The sequence below is a fragment of the Podarcis melisellensis genome, assembly GCF_964234715.1.
Source record: "Podarcis melisellensis genome assembly, chromosome: 7".
NCBI lineage: Eukaryota > Metazoa > Chordata > Lepidosauria > Squamata > Lacertidae > Podarcis > Podarcis melisellensis.
In genome coordinates this window covers 10,213,244-10,228,264 of record NC_138539.1, presented here as the reverse complement: position 1 = coordinate 10,228,264, position 15,021 = coordinate 10,213,244, and positions in this window count along the sequence as shown.

The window sequence follows — 15,021 nt, the reverse complement described above, 5'->3', positions numbered from 1 at the left end:
GTACTTCTGTCTTGTCAAGATTCAACCTCAATCTGTAGTTTTGGGACTACAACTCCCATCACCCCTATCTAACAGGACCAGTGGTCAGGGATGATGGGACTTGTAGTCCCAAAACAGCTGGAGGGCCGAGTTTGGGGATGCCTGCTCTAGAGGAAGGGAGAGAGAAAGCAAGGCCAGCCTCAGCTAAAAGGAAGTTTTACTTCCCTCCATGTTATTTTTAACAGGACACAATGCCTATTGTTGGGTCTGGGGAGTGTGTGTGGGCAAAACCAAGTCACAAGCTTGGCTCATTTGCCTGGTGGTTTGAATGCCTCTTTTGATAGAAGTCAAGTGAAGGCAGAGAAGCACACAAGCGATTGTTATCCTTTGGGGCGATTTGAATCTGCTTTGTTGCTGAGTTGTTGCTGGGCGTGTTGCTGTTTTTTTCTCTGCGGAAATGATTGGGAAAGATCTGTATATATTCCTTTAAAGAGCCCACAGATCTGCTACACTCGAAACCACCCCTTCTTCCGTTCGGCACATCAGCCCATTTGTCTAGCTGCTGCTACCAAATGAGACTCGAAAAGAGGTCTTAATGGGGATGCAGGGCAAAGAGACACTCAGGCTGTGATGCCTTCCTTTTAGGAATTCCAGCTGCCGAAATCCCAAAGGAGCAGAAAAGACTATTTATGTATGAGACCACGGCAGCACAGATGTTACTGGCCCCGAGACGGAAAGGACATAAAGTCCCTACCAGAGAAGAATGACAGATCAAGTTGATGAACTATGCCAGGCACCCCCAAACTCAGCCCTCCAGCTGTTTTGGGACTACAACTCCCATCATCCCTAGCTAATAGGACCAGTGGTCAGGGATGATGGGAATTGTAGTCCCAAAACATCTGGAGGGCCGAGTCTGGGGATGGCTGGACTATGCTGAAATGGCTAAAATGACCGGAAGAGTAAAAAATCAAGAACACCAAAATTTTAATAAGGAATGGGAGGAAATTATAACTTATCTTGAAGACCACTGTAAACAGTGAAAATCGTTAGTAGGATTGGAATATCACTTGGAGTTTAAGGTTGATTCTGGACATAATGGAAGAAGCAAAGGGTTTGGATTTTCATAAAAGCTGCGAGAGGAACTGATTAATAATAGGACCCACAAGGGGAGGATGGAAGTCCAGGATTCCTTGGAATCTTGTTTTTATGATTTACCGTATTTTTCGCTCTATAAGACACACCAGACCACAAGACGCACCTAGTTTTTGGAGGAGGAAAACAAGAAAAAAAATATTCTGAATCTCAGAAGCTAGAACAGCAAGAGGGATCGCTGCGCAGTGAAAGCAGCAATCCCTCTTGCTGTTCTGGCTTCTGGGATAGCTGCGCAGCCTGCATTCGCTCCATAAGACGCACACACATTTCCCCTTACTTTTTAGGAGGGGAAAAGTGAGTCTTATAGAGCAAAAAATGCGGTATGTTTGATATATGTCTGTAAAAGTTTAAGCTGGAAAATAAATTATTATTTTTTAAAAAGAAACACTTAGGCTACTACCCCCACCTACCCCAATTAAAAAAGTTATTGGTCAAATACATTTCTTTTCCATAAAAAATTATTGATCTAAACACACACAAAATACAGTAAAAGTAATATGTACAACCAAGATAAATGCATACAGAAATAGAAAAATTAAAATGAAGATACCCTTGGGGAGGAAAACCAAAAAAGCAACTAAGAATGCAATACAACATTCAACTATCTGCCTTGGTAGTTCAATTGGTAGAGCATGAGGCTCTTAATCTCAGGGTTGTGGGTTCAAGTTCCATGTTCCTGAACTCCAGGGGGTTGGACTAGATGTCCCTCAGGGTCCCTTCCAATTCTATGATTCTATATATTTTTTTGGGGGGGGGAAGGGGTGAGTCAATTCAGTTCTCAATATAACGTCTTGGCGTGCTTATCTGCAGAACATGGGGTTTAGTGGGTTGTTTGATCGAGTTAAAATGGGAGAAAAACTTATACCATCTCAAATAAAGAAGATCGGGTTAATAATAATAATAATAATAATAATAATAATAATAATAATAATAATTTATTTATACCCCGCCCATCTGACTGGGTTTCCCCAGCCACTCTGGGCGGCTTCCAGCAAACCCTAAAATACAATAACCTATCAAACATTAAAAGCTTCCCTAAACAGGGCTGCCTTCAGATGTCTTCTAAAAGTTTAGTAGTTATTTTTCTCTCTGACATCTGGAGGGAGGACATTCCACAGGGCGGGTGCCACTACCAAGAAGGCCCTCTGCCTGGTTCCCTGTAACTTGGCTTCTCACAGCGAGGGAACCACCAGAAGGCCCTCGGCGCTGGACCTCAATGTCATCTAGCAGGCTCAGGGGACAGCCCATGATATCATGCGCTGTGTTCACCACCCTCTATAAAGACTTTCTGTCCGTGGCTGTCAAGCCAACGTACCACACTGTGATACAATATGAGAGGACACTTTCTATTGTGGACCGGTAGAAGGAGGTCATCAATTGTTGTTGAACATTGTTCTTTCGCAGGACCCTGAGGAAACAGAATCTCTGTTCGGCCTTCCTAACCACCTGAGTTATATTGTTTTTCCAAGTGAGGTCTTCACTATTAAGGACTCTCCGTTTATGGGTCAGATGTTCTGACAGTGCAATACTTCTGAAAGCCACCGCTCCCGGGAAGGAGTACCGTATTTTTTGCTCTATAAGAATCACTTTTCCCTCCTAAACAGTAAGGGGAAATGTGTGTGCGTCTTATGGAGCGAATGCAGGCTGCGCAGCTATCCCAGAAGCCAGAACAGCAAGAGGGATCGCTGCTTTCACTGCGCAGCGATCCCTCTTGCTGTTCTGGCTTCTGAGATGCAGAATGTTTTTTTTTCTTGTTTTCCTCCTCCAAAAACTAGGTGCGTCTTGTGGTCTGGTGCGTCTTATAGAGCGAAAAATACGGTAAATTTGGACTTCCAATGGGACGCCACTGACAATCTGGCAGCAGCAAGAAGCATTTGAAAAAAACACCTCTCCAGGGTTTCCCCTAAGCAATCAGAGACTGCGCCTGAGTGAAGCTAACTGCTCTCTTCATGCCTCTCCTGGTTCCGGGAGACCAGTGGAGAGGGGAACCTGTTACAACAGGAGGGAGAGACACCCTTGCCTCTTCACCAGCTGGACTCATCTCTGCCTCTTGGCCTCTCCTGCTTCAGCTTCTGTCTCCGATTCTGGACTGCTCTCTGCCACAGCCTCTCCCTGCTCACCAAACACTGTTACAACCTGCATCCAACCAGACTGTGACACTGCCTTCTGCCCCCTGCCCCGGCCCAAAGGTCACCAGCCACCATTGCCTGAAGCCTGCTCATCCCTGCTTGAAGTCATTGCACTTTACGGGAGATTTGTAAATAGCCTCTTCTTGATTCACTCACGGCATCAACCGAGGCCTTCCTTGGATGACCTCTGAGGATTTTGAGGTTAAAAATGCAATTGATTGGGAAACTCTGTACCTTTGCTTCTTATCAGCCTCTTGCTCAGAGGAGCAGGATGTTCTCGATAAGGCACCAGGAAGAACGGTGCATGTAGCAGAGTGGTAAATTGGAATAATCTGTCACATTCCCCCCCTTTTTTTATTAAGTTTGCTTGACAACATTACAGTACATTGTTATACAGTGGATGCTTGGGTTGCGAACGTGATCCGTGTGGGATGCACATTCGCAACCCGCAGTATTTGAAACCTGCATCTGTGCATGAGCAAAGCGCAGTTTAGCGCTTCTGCGCATGCGCGACCACCGAAACCCGGAAGTAACCTGTTCCGGTACGTCCGGGTTTTGGTGGTCCGTAGCCTGAAAAAAACACAACTTGAAGTGTCTGTAACCTGAGGTATGGCTGTATATGGTATTATGAAAAAAGAATACAAATCAGAGACAATTCTATACAATACATTCTTTCGTATGTACATAAGACTTCCAGCCACCCCCAATGTATTTACCTTTTCTATTTTCCAGCTGTATACATGGCTGTTACTTTAAACTAATTATGTAATCTTAAAATTTATTACGAAACCTTTTGCTTTAGTTTTATCTGTCATATATATAGAAATCATTCAAACACTGTCAGAGACGCCGCACCGCTATTGTATTTCATTAAATATTTCTTAAACGTATCCCACTTTTGAATAAAGTTTTGATTTATATTGCCTCTCAGCCTATTCGGAGGCTAAATCTGTCACATTTTTTAAAAGCCGTGTCTCCTTGCAGGGTTGTGCCATTCATGGCTGGGATTCTAGAAAGCCACCCAGTTCTTAAATCTTGGTAGTGGTTCCTGCAACCTCCACTGGCAAGGCGCTTAGCGAACTACTTTCACCTTGCAGTCTCTAAACCCACCAAATTAAGAAACTGCACTGGAAGATGCAGCTGGGAAAAGAAGGCAAAGGCTGGAGATCAGAGCCCCCGAAATCGAATTGAGCCAAAGGTTCCCTGCAGAGCTTATTTTGCTCAAAAGTGAGACGGTGGGGGAAAGTTTCCTATATCTCACATGGGTGGGCAGTGATCCTGCTTCTAGCTGCTGCCAGTACCCTTCACCGACTCTCAATGTGTCATTATGGTAAAGCCATACCAGAGTGAAGGCCACAAGAAGCATTGCCCTCACTCGGATTTGGCTTAATGATGGTGGCACAGAATCCCATGGTGTCTTTCTGATGCAGACGGTGTGAGGGGATTGCCTCTTCTCCTCACACTGTCTCTTTACATAAGAGAACCCTGCTGGCTCAGACCAAAGGTCCATTTGGTCTACCCCCATCCTACCCTTGGTCACTGAGCAAATTCCCCTCCAAATTCCCCAATCAGGATGGGCTGAGTCTTTCGCGCGAAAGAAAAATAGCACCTACACAAAGGAACTGGCTTGGTGCCCTGGTCTGTTTTCTGGAATTTAGACTGTGTTATATAAATATGATGATATAAATCATATAAATATGATGATAATAGCAAATGGGGCACATTTCAAATTATTATTATTTTATTTATTTATTTATTTATTTATTTATTTATTTATTTATTTATTTATTATTACCTTGCCCACTCTGGGCGGCTCCCAACAGAATATTTAAAACACCATAAAACATCAAACATTAAAAACTTCCCTAAACAGGGCTGCCTTCAGGTGTCTTCTAAAAGTCAGATAGTTGTTTATTTCCTTGGCATCTGATGGGAGGGCGTTCCACAGGGCGGGTGCCACCACCGAGAAGACCCTCTGCCTGGTTCCCTGTAACCTCACTTCTCGCAGGGAGGGAACCACCAGAAAGCCCTCAGAGCTGGACCTCGGTGACCAGGCTGAATGATGGGGGTGAATATGCTCCTTCAGGTATACTGGGCTGAGGCCGTTTAGGTCTTTAAAGGTCAGCACCAAGACTTTGAATTGTGCTCAGAAACGTACTGGGACCAGTGTTATACGGTCTCGGTGGCCACTCCCAGTCACCAGCCTAGCTGCCGCATTCTGGATTAATCGTAGTTTCCAGGCCATCTTCAAATGTAGAGCGCATTGCAGTAGTCCAAGTGGGAGATAATAAAGCAGGACATTGGATGGTTTAAAAGGGAGATGTGAGGAAAATACCCAACACCCTTCTGGATGTTTTTCACTTGCAACCCCTCCTTCTGCCCCGTTTCCCAACGCCTGGCTGATGCAACTCCCTAGGCCAGGTTACAAGCTTTCGTTCCCATGTTTCATTCTTGCACATGGAGGCACGCGCACCAGGTACAACGCCAAGGATGGGGTCGTGCTCCTGTGACCCTATGACACATGCCTTAAGATCATTCTGCAATCTGATGCAATCTGCAGAAACAGAGGCTGTCTTCCTGCTTGTACAAGTTTTAACCTTCAATGAATCCTTTAATTGCATATGATCCCCACGTAGCTGTGTACGTTTGTGGGTGTGTTTCTACAGTTCATCTTGCCTCTGGACCTTCTTGCTAATGCCCTCAGAAGCCTCCTTTTGCAAACCGTCACATGTTGGTTTGCTAAACCCCGTTGACTCAGAAATATGTCTGAGGCATTTTCAGCAAGAACTCATTCAGCCCTCGCTTCCTCCGGCGGGGCATATTAACCAACTCATTGAATCGCAGAATTGTCGAGTGAGGTTCCCTAAAAAGGAGGATTGGCAACTAAAGATGACAGGATATGCAGAGTTAGCAGGTCTAACAAGTAAAAATAAGAGAGCGAGAAGACCAAGAATATAAAGAAGAGTGGGGGGAAATTTGTGGAGTATCTGGAAAATAACTGTAAACAAGTGAAAAAGCTAGCAGCATTAAGGTAAATTCAACCGTATCATATATCATAAAGGGAGAATAAGGGGAGAAAGTGATTTAAACGGACATATATGGTATATGCAGAAATGGTGGAGAAATTAAAAGAACCAGGGAAGGTCGATAAGGGAAGTCATTGAATGTTTTTATTAAAAGAAAGATATAACAACAACAACAACAACAACAACAACAACAACAACAACAACAACAACAACAACAATTATACCCCACCCATCTGGCTGGGTTTCCCCAGCCACTCTGGGCGGCTCCCAACAGAATATTAAAAGCACAATAAAACAATTGAAAGCACAATAAAACATTAACGGTGGAAATGTATATTGAAAGTGAATGTGATTTGGAAATGTTAATAATGGAAATTACACACACATACACAAGATTGTCGAGTTAGAAGGGACGCTGAAGGTCATCCAGCCCACTCCAAATAGCACCAGCCACAGCTTCAGGGGAATCTTAAAATTTGCAAAAGTAAACTAAGGGGGAAAGAAAGCAAAGTCCCTGCCAGAGAGGAAGGGCAAACCAAGCTGTTGGACTACACCAAAATGACAAAACTGACCAGAAAGCTCAGGAACCAAGAAAACAAAAACTTCAAGAAAGAATGGGAAAAAATATAATTTATTTAGGAGGCCACTGTAAGCAGATGAAAACATTTGCAGGGTTTTAATCTCACTTGTAATGTAACAAACACTATGGACAATATGGAGAGATACAAAATGTAGATTATGAAATAATACGCAGTTGAAAATGTTGACAAGAGGACCCATGGAGGGGAATGGGGGAAGTCTGGAGATTCAGAGAAATCTCTAAATATGTATTTGGTATTGTTATAACTTTACACTTGTAAAATAAAAAAAAATTATTTCCGAAAAGAAGATACAATAAAAAAAATAGACCGGGGGGGGGAAGCTTTTCAGGGGGGGGGGAATGCTGCTCCTTGAGGAATTGTGCATGCAGGTTGACTGAGGGAGGGGCAGAAAACTGGAGGAGGGGGAACAGAATTGGAGTGTCCTGGAAGAAGGAACGACTGGCACGCTGAACAGCAGCTCTCCACACGCAGTGTTTTGTGCCCACCTCTCACTTAAGGTAAAGGTAAAAGTATCCCTGACCATTAGGTCCAGTCATGGCCGACTCTGGGGTTGCAGCGCTCATCTTGCTTTACTGGCCGAGGGAGCCGGTGTACAGCTTCCGGGTCATGTGGCCAGCATGACTAAGCCGCTTCTGGTGAACCAGAGCAGCGCACGGAAATGCCATTTACCTTCCCACCAGAGTGGTACCTATTTATCTATTTGCACTTTGATGTGCTTTCAAACTGCTAGGTTGGCAGGAGCAGGGACCGAGCAACGGGAGCTCACCCCGTCGTGGGGATTCGAACCGCTGACCTTCTGATCGGCAAGCCCTAGGCTCTGTGGTTTAACCCACAGTGCCACCCGCATCCACCTCTCACTTAGTCTCGTTATAAAGGAGATGGAAAGGCAGGTGATATGGATCTCAGTGTCAGTACGTCTTCATCGCAAAAGTGATGCCAGCTGGGAGCACGTGGCGAAAGCAGACAACTGAAGACACTGACAAGCCAATGGACAGGAAGCCAAGGAAAAGAACAAGCTACATGGAGAGATTCCTCTTGGATGTTATCCCCAATTTAACAGGGTTCCTCTGGGCTCCTTACAAGGCCTTTTTTACCTCCTTTGTTCTTTATCTGCATCCTTCAGCTCAGGTATGAGTTGAGTCTCCCAGTCTGCAGAAGGTATTTTCCTAAGGCAGGAATGGGCAAACTGCGCTCTTCCAGTTTTGTGAACTCCCATCAGCCCCTGCCAGCCTGGCCAGTGGTCGAGAATGATGGGATTTGTAGCCCTATAACATCTGGAAGGTTGTGGGTTCTCCATCCTTTTCCTAATGCACACATCTGAGACAATAAAATTGTTTCTGAGCTGTAGCGCGTCAGACTGCAAGTGGGGTTCCTGGGACCGACTGTCCCCTCTATACGGAAAAATAAAAATCACTGCATGTAGAAAGCTAGCCTGTCAAGGAGATAGGATTAGACATGCTAATTTTCTTAGTTAAGGGTTCCATTCTTTATTCATTTATTTTTGGATATGGAAAAGCATCATGCGAGTCTCTGCCTCTAGTATGAAGTGGTACACAATGTGGCCTAGATTCAGCAAATGAAAAATGGAGGGTTGCTTGTGCTTTGCAACAACAGGTGTATTTATTCTCTTAGGGTGGTGGTTACTTATTAAAAAAAAGATAAAGAAAAAACTGCCCAGCTCTGCAAGATAGGACTAAACGGCCAAGAGAGGCTGATAAGCATCTGAGTTACCGATTAACTCCTTTGCAAGATCCTGAAACTCTAAGATGAATAATCTGAAATGGAGACCAAAACATCAGGCTGTGCCAAAAGGGTTCAAAAGTTTACAAGACAAAGTTATGTTTCATAGATTCTTCACAGGGTGTAGCACTGTAGCTTATTGAAGTGAACAGTGCCACTGCCCTCCATGGGCAAAAATTCGCAGCAGCTGATATTTGCTACCGCAGAGCTGAGGGTTGGGCATCATATTTTGAGCAGGGATGAAAGACCTGTAGCTCTGCAAATCCTTCCTGGACTTCAGCTCCCACCCATCCCTGCCAATATGGTCAATGGCCAGGGATAATGGAACAGGGAGTCCAGGAACATCTGGAGAACCTGGGGTTCCTCAACCCTGATGCAGTGGAGTGGTAAAAAGCAGGCATGTGGTGAGAAATCTGCCCCAAGAACAGCTGCCAGTTGATCCACCCTTCTGGCATGGGATGGGCAGAGCTCACATTGTCGAGTTGGAATGGACTGGACCCCCTTGCAAGTCTGAGCTCATTCTGAGCTTTAACCTGCCCGGCAACTGTTGGCCCCTGTTGGGAGCAGGTGGTGCTGTGGTCTAAACTACTCAGCTTCGTGGGCTTGCCAGTCAGAAGGTCGGCGGTTCGAATCCCCATGACGGGGTGAGCTCCCTTTGCTCTGCCCCAGCTCCTGCCAACCTAGCAGTTTGAAAGCACACCAGTGAAAGTAGATAAATAGGTACCACTGCGTCGGGAAGGTAAACGATGTTTTCATGCGCTCTGGTTTCTGTCACAGTGTCCTGTTGCACCAGAAGCAGTTTAGTCCTGCTGGCCACATGACCCAGAAAGCTGTCTGTGGACAAACACCGTCTCCCTTGGCCTGAAAGCGAGATGAGCGCTGCTACCCCATAGTTGCCTTTGACAGGACTTAACCGTCCAGAGGGTCCTTTATGCATTTGTACTCCTCCTTTGTGACTCCCCCTTTCTTCCATTTCTTATACATGCCCTTCTTAACTCTCAGCTCTTCTGTAAGCTCCTTATGCAGCCACACCGGTTTCCTTAGACGCCTCCCACTTTTCTTCCTTGTTGGAACTGTCTGCATTTGGCCCTTCAATATTTCACCCTTAAGAAACTCTCACCCATCTGTCTCTCCCTTCTCTTTCCGACCTTGGGATCTCACCTTTGGATTTTTGAAATTGGCCTTCTTAAAGTCCAGAGTGCATGTCTGACTAATAATAATAATAATAATAATAATAATAATAATAATAAATACCCCAGCCACTCCGGGCAGCTTCCAACTGAATATTAAAAACAATACAGCATCAGAAATTAAGAACTTCCCTAAACAGGGCCGCCTTCAGTTGTCTTTTAAAAGTGAAATAATTCTTTATTTCCTTGACATCTGAAGGGAGGGCATTCCACAGGGCAGGTGCCACTACCGAGAAGGCCCTCTGCCTGGTTCCCTGTAACCGCACTTCTCGCAGCGAGGGAACCGCCAGAAGGCCCTCGGCGCTGGACCTCAGTGTCCGGGCAGAACGATGGGGGTGAAGACGCTCCTTCAGGTATACAGGACCGAGGCTGTTTAGGGCTTTAAAGGTCAGCACCAACACTCAGCTTTCCCTTGCCTCTGTATTGTGAAACCCAGGAGGACACAATCAATACTTACCAAGTTTTCAAGAACTTCCACTTCATCGATCAGTACTTCCCTGTTGGTGAGGACCAGGTCCGAGTTAGACGATCCCCTTCTTGATTCTTCCACCGTCTGGAAAAGGAAATTGTCAAGAGAGGCAAAGGAGGAATTTGTCTGACCTTACATTCTTGACAGAATTTGAGTTCCAACAAATATCATTATAGGAGGAAATACGAGGAAATTCACAGGGTGGGTATGACTCCTGAGAAAGCCCCTTGCCTGGTTCCCATCTTTAAATAAACAACAAATGTAAAGGGTGGCTGAGAAAATGTATATGGACTCCTTCAAACAATTTTTAAACTGTTCTATAAATGTTTATTATCGTGATCATCATCATGCAAGTTGGTTGATATGGTTCATAATTGGTGGATGAGCAGGCAAGATTGATTTGAATGCAAAGACTCACACATACCCTGCCACAATTTTTCCCCCTGGATGACCTTCTCGGACTTCTGTTACAATAAGGTCCTATGATTAATTGGCATCATTGTCGGTGACATCAAGGCAAAAACAGGAAAGAGAAGAGAGGGGAAAATATTTGCATGTCCTGGAATCCATCCTGTTGTTGCAGGTGTGTCGGAAAGAAGCGATTCAGATCTTCTCATGAGCCGGACATCTAGATGAATGGCGATGCTCGTCTTGTTGTGCAAACAGATACAAGAACAAATGTTCCTCACTCAAGAGATTAACCTAAAGATTTTCCCCAACCAAAGCAGGAAATTTCCGGTAAAAGCGTTCCTGACTGGTGGCCGTTTGGCCTCTGCTCAAAGACCACTACAGAAGGAGAGGCAACAGCTTCCTAGCCGATCCCATCGCAATTCTGGTTCTAAACGCAGCATAAGGGGTCTCTAGTATAGTATAGTACAGTATAGTATAGTGTATTTTAAAATGGGGTTTTAGAGTTTTTAGGGGTTTTAGAATGTTTTATGTAGTTTTGTAGTAGTTTTATGTAGTTTTGTAGTAGTTTTATGTAGTTGTGGTAGTTTTATGTAGTTTTATGTAGTTTTTCAATTTCATTGTTCTGCATGGGGCAATGACAATAAAGATATCGTATATCGTTTAACGTATATCGTATATCGAGCAGTTTGTGAGACCAGATCTCTGCTCTGGGATGAGGAAAGGCCAAACAACAACAACCTATTCATACCCCGCCCATCTGGCTCTGTTTCCCCAGCCACTTTGGGCGGCTCCCAACCGAATATTAAAAACACAATACAGCATTAAACATTAAAAACTTCCCTAAACAGTGCTGTCTTCAGATGTCTTTTAAAAGCAAGGTAGTTGCTTATTACCTTGACATCTGCTAAGAGTGCTAAGAGTCATTAGGAGACCCCTAGAGGTTTATCGGGATGCGGGTGGCGCTGTGGGTTAAACCACAGAGCCTAGGACTTGCCGATCAAAAGGTCAGCGGTTCGAATCCCCACGACAGGGTGAGCTCCCGTTGCTCGGTCCCTGCTCCTGCCAACCTAGCAGTTCGAAAGCACGTCAAGTGCAAGTAGATAAATAGGTACCACTCTGGTGGGAAGGTAAATGGCATTTCTGTGCACTGCTCTGGTTCAACAGAAGCGGTTTAGTCATGCTGGCCACATGACCCGGAAGCTGTATGCCAGATCCCTTGGCCATTAAAGTGAGATGAGCGCCACAACCCCAGAGTCGTCCGCAACTGGACCTAATGCTCAGGGGTCCCTTTACCTTTTAGAGGTTTATCAGTCCATCCATCTTCACTGGGGGGACTCTGGGAACTGTAGTTCTGCAAGTAGAATAGGCCTCTCCTAACATCTCGCAGCACCCTAAACAAGCTGCAGCCCACAGAATTCTTTGGGTGTTTAAAGTGCTATCAGACCACACGGCACAAATGTGAACTGAAGTCTTCTTTGCAAAGCTCTGGTTGAAAAGGAAAGATCCCCATTCTCGTTTTTGAACATGTTTCAGATCATAAACTTTTTTTTGAGGGTGTGTGTGTTGGACAGCGGTGGTGAGGGTGAGGAGGAGGGAGGGAACTGGGTGCATTTCAATAACTCAGACAGAAATAGATTGCAATTGGTTAAATCGTTTGGTGTATCCTAGGTTTTGTTCTCACAAACAGTGAAGCAGGTGAAAATCCTGGGTCCCCACTTCAGAAATGTAGTGTGTGTGAGAGAGACGGAAGAGGACTCCAATGGACAAATGCCCTTCCATAACAAATCAATCAACCCATCAATCAATTTTGCAGCTTTTCTTTCAAGGCAGGAGTCATCCGTGATCAAAGGAGCACAGCGCACTCTAGTGGACACAGCAAAATATGACAACTAGCTTTCGTTTATAGAGTGGACAGTACTGCCCCCTGGGGGTAAAATGGATTTATGGGGGGTAAGATGCATGGGGCAGCTGTGGGTGCAAATGATTCTCAGACTTCAGAAAGCTGGTATCACTTGACCAAGTTCCTCAAGTTGAAATTTTTATATATTCCTTAAATAAATACCAGGCAGAATTCCATGTCCTTTGAACATGCTCAGCCCTCGTTGAGCTGTTTTGGGTTTCCTCCTCACTTCTCCATTGGACCGGATCGACATTCCTAAAACAACTGTCACTGTTAACTGTTTGCTTAATTAATTGCAAGCCATTAAGGTGGTTATCAACTGATCCTAGCTGGCTCATTGATCTGACCATATGCTGAGCGGGTGTTTCTTTGTGTGCAGGAAGGGGAAGCAGAACTCAGCCAACAGCTGTGAACCTTGGCGAAACTGAGGCCAGGAGTTTGCAGCAATAAAACTGCAAGCACCTTTGCAAAGCTAAGCAGGGTTCAGTATGGTTTCAAATTGGATGGGTGACGGCGTGTGCAGAATCCTGCATTGCAGTGGGTTGGACAAGATGACCCTCATAGTTCCTTCTCATTCTATCACTCTATGAAGTCACAGTTACTGTAACATGCTCTGCGTTTTGAACATAGGAATATAGTTCGCTGCTTTATATGGAGTCATACTGTTCATTTATTATCTGCACTGACAGCAGCTCCTTCAGGATTTGAGGTAGGGGATGTTTCTAGCCCTACCTAGAGAAGCCGGGGATTGAATTTGGGACCTTCTGCATACAAAGCAAGAAACTGATGATTCTTGGTGCCAACAGATGTCGGGTAGGAGTCACCCCTGCTTTTTTAAAAAAACAAAACAAAACTGTACAGTTCAGAAAGGCCTTTGGAAAGTGTGTTTTTACAAACCACTTTGATTTTAGTACATCATTATGTCTATTTCTATCCTGCCTTTTCCCCAGGCCAGCACTTGAGCCAGAATCGATAGACGTCAATAAGGAAAAACTCGGTTTGTCCTCTCCCTCTGCCTTACCAATAATAATAATAATAATAATAATAATAATAATAATAATAATAATAAATTTGTACCCCGCCCATGTGGCTGGGTTTCTCCAGCCACTCTGGGTGACTTCCAACAAAGATTAAAAATACATTAAAATGTCACACATTAAAAACTTCCCTGAACAGGGCTGCCTTCAGATGTCTTCTAAATGTTAGGTAGTTGTTTATCTCTTTGACATCTGATGGGAGGGCGTTCCACAGGGCGGGCGCCACTACCGAGGATTTGGTTAATTCAATAAGAAACAATATTATTTTAATATTCATCTCACCCAAAACAGTAATGGGCTTCATTTTATACTATGCTTAAAATCATACTCAGCCAATTTTTATTGTACTTACTTGGTGTGTGGTGTGTGTGTGACACACACACACACACACACACACGTATATATGTAAAGGTAAAGGACCCCTGGACGGTTGAGTCCAGTCAAAGGCTGGGGTTGCGGTGCTCATCTTGCTTTCAGGCCAAGGGAGCCGGTGTTTGTCCACAGCTAGCTATCCAGGTCACGTGGCCAGCATGACTAAACCGTTTCTGGTGCAACGGGACACAGTGCCGGAAACCAGAGTGCACGGAAACACTGTTTACCGTCCCGCCGCAGCAGTACCTATTTATCTACTTGCACTGGCATGCTTTCGAACTGCTAGGTTGGCAGGAGCTGGGACAGAGCAACGGGAGCGCACCCCGTCACGGGGATTTGAACCGCTGACCTTCTGATCGGCAAGCCTGAGGCTCGTGGTTTAGACCACAGCGCCACCCGTGCCCACACACACACACACACACACACACGTTCCAGTTACAGATAGGTAGCCATGTTGGTCTGCCATAGTCAAAACAAAAAAAATTCCTTCCAGTAGCACCTTAAAGACAAACTAAGTTAGTTCTTGGTATGAGCTTTCGTGTGCATGCACACTTCTTCAGATACACAGTGTATCTGAAGAAGTGTGCGTGCACACGAAAGCTCATACCAAGAACTAACTTAGTTGGTCTTTAAGGTGCTACTGGAAGGATTTTTTTTTTGTTTTGACACACACACGTGTGTGTGTGTTTACCACATGGTGCCTTCTCTTTAATTTGCTTTTATTTTTTATTTTTTTTAATAACACCACCTTTATGGATATGCTATTGCCGTTTTTAACCCAGGTTTCTGTTGCATTGTATGTCACACTGCCTTGGTGTATTGTTATTAATTGAAAGCGCAGTTTATATGTAAGTAAATCAGAAAGATGTGTTCCTAGTTTATGGAATTTTCTTCCAAGCCAGTTTAGACTCCATTAAGCAAAGATTAGACAAACTCCAAGGAGATTAGGCCTATCCCAACCATGATAATACAACTGTACTATTCAGAGGAGGTGTATGATAGAAGTATTGTTTT